The sequence below is a fragment of the Ranitomeya imitator genome, chromosome 4, assembly GCF_032444005.1.
Source record: "Ranitomeya imitator isolate aRanImi1 chromosome 4, aRanImi1.pri, whole genome shotgun sequence".
NCBI lineage: Eukaryota > Metazoa > Chordata > Amphibia > Anura > Dendrobatidae > Ranitomeya > Ranitomeya imitator.
In genome coordinates this window covers 663,508,674-663,517,216 of record NC_091285.1, presented here as the reverse complement: position 1 = coordinate 663,517,216, position 8,543 = coordinate 663,508,674, and the positions used below count along the sequence as shown (strand labels likewise).

Sequence of the window (8,543 nt, the reverse complement as noted above, 5' to 3'; positions counted from 1 at the left end):
AGTGACCGAATAATTAATCTATACTTTTTTTAAAATGTAAAAAACAATACACACAGCTTAACATTACCGCCACAAGGTGGCCATATAGGGGAAGATACTGTACAAGGTCTACGCAGGCGCCGCGCAGGTCATAGTCCTGACTCCTGAATAAAGTACAGGTCTAAGCAGTGTCTCACAGGCTACACCTTATTTAATTGGAGTCCTTTACATTCTCTTTTCTTCTTCTGTGAACACCGACTGCCATGACGGCATGAACCAGCCGCAGTTTGTCTCTGTAGAGTTTACTCTCTAGATATCTTTGCTTACCAGCTTTTTCAGCACCCTCTCCCCCCATTTATTCAGCACAGTAAGTACAACATTTTCATCTTGCTACCTTTTTAACAGTACCATTTTGCCACTTCCCTCAATAGTGTTACTGCCCTAAGTGCCCTTATGATTATTAACCCCCAAAATGCAATAATAAAAACAATAATATAAAATAAATAATGCAAATTAAGTAATAAAATAAATAAATAAAATGTATAATAAAAGCAATAATAACACCAAAAGCAATAGTGCTCCCATCAATACAGTAATAGTGTACCCTAATACTCCCACATGTGTATGTACCCCTTTAATTAATACATCACAATCACAGGGGCTCCCCCACTGCCCCTACATAGTGATAATGCCCTTGGCACAATTAATTTTAATATTTCCACACTGTAACAGTGCCCTGAAAAAAAAAAGAATACTCGAGTAGCCCCATTTTCTCATCAAGATGAGTAGCTCACACTCCATGCCTCCTGCCAGAGGCACTATGTAAGTGCAATAGATTAAGTTACTGTATCCTGGTGGTCTACACAGAGTTTTTTAGCTCCTCATGGGAGCTTTTAATAGTTTAACACCTTCATTCATGCCCCCCGTGTGCTGTCGTACCTAAGCCTGTGATGTGCAATTTTGATTCTGCTGAGGCAAGCTATTTTAAAGGGAATCAGTCAATAGGCTCAACCCTCCTAAACCGTCTATATGGACACGTAGGTCATAAAATGATACCTTGATATTTGCCATCCGATGTCTTATTCCAGAGAAGTCCACTTTTTTCTTAATAAGTAAATGAGCTGCTAAGATCTATGGGCGGGGCATAGATCTCCCTGAGAGTCTGCCTCCAGAGCTTATTTTGAATGAAAGCTGCTTGAGACGTGCAATGACTGACAGTCGGCTCTCCTGATCTACATGTCTCACACTGGTAACACCCACGTTCATTTAACCCCTTTACCCCCAAGGGTGGTTTGCACGTCAATGACCAGGCCAATTTTTACAATTCTGACCACTGTCCCTTTATGAGGTTATAACTCTGGAACGCTTCAACGGATCCTGGTGATTCTGACATTGTTTTCTCGTGATATATGGTACTTCATGATAGTGGTAAAATTTATTTGATAGTACCTGCGTTTATTTGTGAAAAAAACGGAAATTTGGCAAAAATTATGAAAATTTTGCAATTTTCAAACTTTGAATTTATATGCAATTAAATCACAGAGATATATCACACAAAATACTTAATAAGTAACATTTCCCACATGTCTACTTTACATCAGCATAATTTTGGAACCAAATTTTTTTTTTGTTAGGGAGTTATAAGGGTTAAAAGTTGACCAGCAATTTCTCATTTTTACAACACCATTTATTTTTTAGGGACCACATCTCATTTGAAGTCATTTTGAGGGGTCTAAATGATAGAAAATACCCAAGTGTGACACCATTCTAAAAACTGCACCCCTCAAGGTGCTCAAAACCACATTCAAGAAGTTTATTAACCCTTCAGGTGTTTAATAGGATTTTTTGGAATGTTTAAATAAAAATGAACATTTAACTTTTTTTCACAAAAAATTTACTTCAGCTCCAATTTGTTTTATTTTACCAAGGGTAACAGGAGAAAATGGACCCCAAAAGTTGTTGTACAATTTGTCCTGAGTACGCTGATACCCCATATGTGACAGTAAACCACTGTTTGGGCGCATGGGAGAGCTCGGAAGGGAAGGAGCGCCGTTTGACTTTTCAATGCAAAATTGACAGGAATTGAGATGGGACGCCATGTTGCGTTTGGAGAGCCACTGATGTGCCTAAACATTGAAACCCCCCACAAGTGACACCATTTTGGAAAGTAGACCCCCTAAGGAACTTATCTAGAGGTGTGGTGAGCACTTTGACCCACCAAGTGCTTCACAGAAGTTTATAATGCAGAACCGTAAAAATAAAAAATCATATTTTTTCACAAAAATTATATTTTTGCCCCCAATTTTTAATTTTTCCAAGGGTTAGAGAAGAAATTGGACTTCAAAACTTGTTGTACAATTTGTCCTGAGTACGCTGATACCCCATATGTGGGGGTAAACCACTGTTTGGGCACATGGTAGAGCTCGGAAGGGAAGGAGCACCGTTTGACTTTTCATGCCAAAATTGACAGGAATTGAGATGGGACGCCATGTTGCATTTGGAGAGCCACTGATGTGCCTAAACATTGAAACCCCCCCACAAGTGACAACATTTTGGAAAGTAGACCCCCTAAGGAACTTATCTGGATGTGTGGTGAGCACTTTGACCCACCAAGGGCTTCACAGAAGTTTATAATGCAGAGCCATAAAAATAAAACAAAAGTTTTTTCCCACAAAAATTATTTTTTAGCCCCCAGTTTTGTATTTTCCCTAGGGTAACAGGAGAAATTGGACCCCAAAAGTTGTTGTCCAATTTGTCCTGAGTACGCTGATACCCCATATGTGGCGGGTAGTGTTGAGCATTCCGATACCGCAAGTATCGGGTATCGGCCGATATTTGCGGTATCGGAATTCCGATACTGAATTCCGATACTTCCAGCGTATCGGATACCGGAATCGGAAGTTCCCAGAATTCAAACTGAACGCAGCAGCCAATGAGGAATGATTGGAAGTGTGGGCACATCCTGTTTAGCATGGTGGGCATGTAAGTACTGGCAAGGCTGTGATTGGCTGCTGAAATGATGTCACTCTGCACTATAAAAAACGCTGCCGCCATTTTGCGCTCACTCTGCTGTGATTTCAGTTAGGGACAGGACGCTGTGTTCTAACTGAGGGCCAGTTGAGCTAGCTAATTGCTTTATTTTCCTTTCCAAAGGCTAATTTAGCAAAACGCTGTGTGTTCTTCACTGTTCACCTTGCTCTTGCCTTGCAGCGCTGTTTTAACAGCGTTCTGCAAGGTCTCTGTGTGTGTGTGTGTATGTGTGCAGCTCACTCTGTAGTCTGTGTGCAGCCATATACCCGGTTGTATTCAGCTCAGGGGGGGTTCACACTGCCTCACACAGTTGTCCTTTTTTGCTCATAGTGCAGCCTGCTGCACATTTTTTCTCAAATTTCCTATAAGTGTTTTTCCACCCGTCTCCAGCTAAATTGTGGAAAAACACTACATAGGATAACCTAGAGGGGGGTTTTTGGGCCTTGCAGCGCCGTTTACGGCTGTCTGCACGGTCTCTGTGTGAGCGCAGCTCGCCCTGTATTCTGTGTGCAGCCATAGCCGGTTGGATTCAGCTTAGGGTGCGTTACTGCCTCATACCTTGAAAAAATGTTTCCTTTTTTTCAAATAGTGCAGCCTGTTTAAACTTTAAAAAAAAAAATTCCTATTAGTGTTTTTCCACCCGTCTCCAGCTAAATTGTGGAAAAACACTACATAGGCTAACCTAGAGGGGTTTTTTGGGCCTTGCAGCGCCGTTTACGGCTGTCTGCACGGTCTCTGTGTGAGCGCAGCTCGCCCTGTAGTCTGTGTGCAGCCATAGCCGGTTGGATTCAGCTCAGGGTGCGTTACTGCCTCATACCTTGAAAAAAAAATTCATTTTTTTCAAATAGTGCAGCCAGTTTAAAATTTTTAAAAAAAATTTCCTATTAGTGTTTTTCCACCCGTCTCCAGCTAAATTGTGGAAAAACACTACATAGGATAACCTAGAGGGTGTTTATTGGGCCTTGCAGCGCCGTTTACGGCTGTCTGCACGGTCTCTGTGTGAGCGCAGCTCGCCCTGTAGTCTGTGTGCAGCCATAGCCGGTTGGATTCAGCTCAGGGTGCGTTACTGCCTCATACCTTGAAAAAAAATTTCCTTTTTTTCAAATAGTGCAGCCTGTTTAAAATTTAAAAAAAAAAATCCCTATTAGTGTCTTTCCACCCGTCTCCAGCTAAATAGTGGAAAAACACTATATAGGATAACCTAGAGGAGGTTTTTTGGGCCTTGCAGCGCCGTTTACGGCTGTCTGCACGGTCTCCGTGTGATTTAAACTAGCTCTGTAGCCCGATCTGCAAAAAAAAAAAAAGTAAAGTTCACCAAACACAACTTAACACTTGTGTAGGCCACATTTCAAAAATAATAAAGTTTAGTCCACACTTTACAACATTAGTGTTTCTTACACCTGTTAGGAGGAGCATTTCAGGAATAAGCACACTAAGGCCTCAGTACTTTTCTGCTTATCTTTATCTGTCAACCAAGATGAAGAGGGCAGGGAGTAAGGCACGTGGGCGTGGGCGCGGAGCAGAGAGAGGAGCAGGGAGAGGACGTGGTGATTCTGTGCCTGCTGCGGGCGCCGGTGACTCGTCGTCACTCAGTTTCAGCAGGGAACAGTCCTTCATGCGCAGCTTTGTCGGAGAGCGCCGTGCACCGCTGCTGCGTGAAGACCAAATTGAAGCCGTTGTCGGGTGGATGGCAGCTAACGCCTCGGCATCGACTTCAGTTAGTGCCACATCCTCTCAGGCACAGACCACTGGAGAGCAGCCATCTGTCTCTTCACCACCTGCCAAATTGGCCAGGCAGTCAGAGAGCCCAGGACAGGAGCCGTCTCTACTTCTGTTCTCTGAATCTCTTGGCTTGGAAACAGGGGGCCAGCCAAGCAGCATTGGAGAAATGGAAGAAGCAGTGTGCAGTGATGCCCAACAGCTTTGTCTCTCTGACTCTGAAGAGGCGGGTGGGCCAGTGGCTCCGGTGACCACAGCGCAGTACGCATCTGATGATGAAACTCAGGTGCCGCTATCTGGTGCGTACTGTGCTGCCGAGACTACCCAGGAGGAGCAGTTGGTAGCAGAGGGTAGTGGAGATGATGAGGTCCTTGACCCATCGTGGCGTGAGGAACAGGAAGGTGGTGGGAGCAGCTCTGAGGAAGAGATTCCCCTTACGGGCCAAAGAGGGAGAGGGAGGGGGAAGACTGCGGAGCCTGTAGCCTCCACTTTGGCACCCGTTAGGAGCCTGTCTCTTTCCAAAGCCAAAAAGGGCGCTCCCAAGACTTGCAGTGCCTGGTCCTTTTTTGACACAGTTGCAGATGACATTTGTTTTGTCAAATGCAAGCTGTGTCATCAGAAAGTAAAAAGAGGGAAAAATGTCAGCAACCTCAATACCACAAATATGTGGAAACATGTGCGGACCAGGCACGCGGTGGAGTTACAGAAACAGACTGAAGATGTAGGCCAACCAACAGCGGCAGCTACCACCTCTTCAGCTCGTGTTGCCTCTTCCTCCAGCTCACGCACAGCTTCCTCCCAGGATCGCCATGGAAGAACCTCTGGCACTGTTGTCCAGAGACCTAGTGTAATTCCACCCACAGCACCACCTTCCCAGTCATCCTCACACTCCCAGTCTACTCTACAGCCATCGGTAGTACAGGCATGGGAGAAAAGGCGGGCATTCTCGGCCAACCACCCCCGAGCACAGGCTCTGAATGCAGGCATTGCCAAACTGTTGTCCCTGGAAATGCTCTCGTTCAGGCTGGTGGAGACTGACAGCTTCCGTGACTTGATGGCATTGGCAGTCCCACAGTACAAGGTGCCCAGCCGCTTTTACTTCAGCAGGCAAGCTGTCCCTGCCATGCACAGGCATGTTGAGGGAAACATAAAACATGCGCTACTGAACGCCGTCAGTAGCAAGGTCCACCTCACCACCGATGCGTGGACCAGTCAGCATGGACAGGGGCGATACGTTTCCCTCACTGCCCATTGGGTTAATGTTGTTGAGCCAGGTACAGATCGTGCGAGTGGCGCAGGACGTGTCCTGGCCACTCCAAGGATTGCAGGAATCCAGTCTGTACGCATTGACTCCTCCTCTTACACAAGTTCCTCAGAATCAACTCTGCAGGAGCCGTCACAGTCCACCTCCACATGGACCCGTGAACGTTTACCTATGACCGACATGAGCACAGCCGTGGCCAAACGTCAGCAGGCCGTCTTGAAACTTGTTTCATTGGGGAATCGAAGCCACACAGCGCAGGAACTCTGGAATGCCATCAAGCAGGAGAGCGATGTGTGGTTACTGCCAGCGAATCTCCAGCCAGGCATGGTAGTGTGTGACAATGGCCGAAATCTGGTGGCAGCTTTGGCCCTTGGCAACCTCACTCACATCCCATGTCTGGCACATGTGCTCAATTTGGTTGTGCAGAGTTTTCTGAGGGACTATCCGGATCTTGATGCCCTGCTGCACAAGGTCCGCCTAGAGTGTGCTCACTTGCGGCGTTCCAGCTTGGCCAGATCCCACATTGCTGCTCTGCAGCGCCGATTCCGCCTTCAGGAACACCGCATCATATGTGACCTACCTACCCGGTGGAATTCCACGTTACATATGTTGGAGCGGTTGTGTGAGCAGCAGCAAGCAGTTATGGAGTACCAGCTGCATCAGGCGCAAAGAAGTCGCAGTCAGCGCCGATCAGACTTCACAACCACAGAGTGGGCCACTATGAAGGACGTCTGCCAGGTTTTGCGTCCTTTTGATCATTCCACGCGGATGGCAAGTGCAGATGATGCACTAGTCAGCATGACTGTCCCCGTTATCTGCCTGCTTCAGCAAACTTTGCAAGGGTTAAGGGATGATGTTGTGGAAGAGGTGGAGGATGAGGAGTCACCTTTTCCATCAGCTTCTGGAGAGTCAGCGCCACGTGGTTCCTCACAAAGGGGTACGCAGGGGCCAATTTGTGAGGAGGATGAGGAGGAGTCAATGGAGGAGGAAGAGCTCCGTCCAGAGGAGGGAGCGACACAATTGTCCAGTGGTCAGTGTGTACAGCGAGGGTGGGGTGATGACGAGCGGGCAGAGATCATGTCTCAAGCAGGGGACAGCGTTTCTGCGCCAGTTGGCAGTCTGCAGCACATGGTGGATTTCATGCTGCAGTGCCTGAGAAACGACCGCCGCATCGACCACATTCTCAACATGCCTGATTATTGGGTGTTCACCCTCCTCGATCCTCGCTACTGGGACAACGTCCAAAACCTCATCCCAGCGTTGACCCGGGAGCGTAAATTGCGGGAGTACCACGACACACTGGTGAATTCCATCATCTTCTCCTGTCCGACTGAGAGGAGTGCTGCTAGTGCTTTACAAAGCAGCTCAGTGCGTCGAGGCAGTGGGGGAGGCTCTGCCCAAAGAGGGAGCAGAAGCAGTGCCTCTGCCCAAGGCAAGCCCAGTATGGCACAACTCTGGCACACTTTTGTGTGCCCGCCCCAAATGTCTACACCATCACCGGCGGCTCCAGTCAGCAGGAGGCAACGGTTCCGTCAGATGGTGACAGACTACATGGCTTGCCCTCTTACTGTACTCCCAGACGGCTCTTCCCCGTTCAAGTTTTGGGTCTCTAAGCTGGATACATGGCCAGAGCTAAGCCAGTATGCATTGGAGGTGCTGGCTTGCCCTGCGGCTAGTGTCTTATCGGAACGTGTCTTTAGTGCCGCAGGTGGTGTACTAACAGACCGTCGCATGCGACTGTCCTCCGATAACGTTGACCGGCTTACTTTCCTGAAAATGAACCAGGCCTGGATCTCGCAGGAATTTGCCACTCCTCTGCCTGATTAAGTAATTGGGTGTCATCCAGGTCTCCTGCTGTGTTCATCTTTCTACCACCTGAACTGCTATTCCTGGGCTCCAACACCGCCAGTTGCGGCTCAGAAGTGCAGGCTGCACAGTAAAAACATACGACCCAGTGTTATTGGGTTTCAGTAACGTCAGCTGATCCCCAGCTGTGTATCCGGCAACGTGTCATGCGACCGCCACGCTGGCACAACTAAAATGTAAGGGGACCTGTCCCCCCCCCCCCTAGGCTTTTGTTACTGAAAGAGCCACCATGTGCAGCACTAATACTGCACAAGGGAAGGGTCGCTCTGGAAATTATGCTCCTTGCAAACGCTGAACTACACACTCATGTAATGTGTCCCCTCACACCGTCCAACCGTCCAGGAGGTGGGACTTACCTTTGTAATGTGACGCAGCACAGCCGTCATTGCTACCCCCTTGCCACCGTGCGCTGGCTCCTTAGCGTTGTTTGATTCCGTCATGGACCCTGCGCTGTTATGTTATCCCTTGGCCATGCACAGTTTGCGCTGCCCGTCCTCTGAAATCATTTGTTGTCGTCCTGGCTGCGCCTGTGCGTACACGCTGCCCGAAATCCCACCTCGCAGTGTCGTCTAATGTGATCCCACAGTGGGCCTGGTATCCATGGCCATGCGCAGTGCATATACTAGCCTCTCACTCCCCATTCTTCACGCTTCTTCAGACTAGGCGGCGTCAGCTGATCCCTAAT

General features: G+C 47.9%; 1 protein-coding gene across 1 annotated transcript in view; it reads left to right on the top strand.

Moving 5' to 3' along the window:
• The first annotated feature begins 213 nt into the window (after positions 1-213).
• LOC138677186 (beta-1,3-galactosyltransferase 2-like) overlaps positions 214-8,543 on the top strand; it is a 54,573-nt gene continuing 46,243 nt past the window's right edge. The window contains exon 1 of the mRNA XM_069767114.1: positions 214-346. The gene's annotated coding sequence lies outside the window, so the exon portion shown is untranslated. The remainder of the gene's footprint in view (positions 347-8,543) is intronic.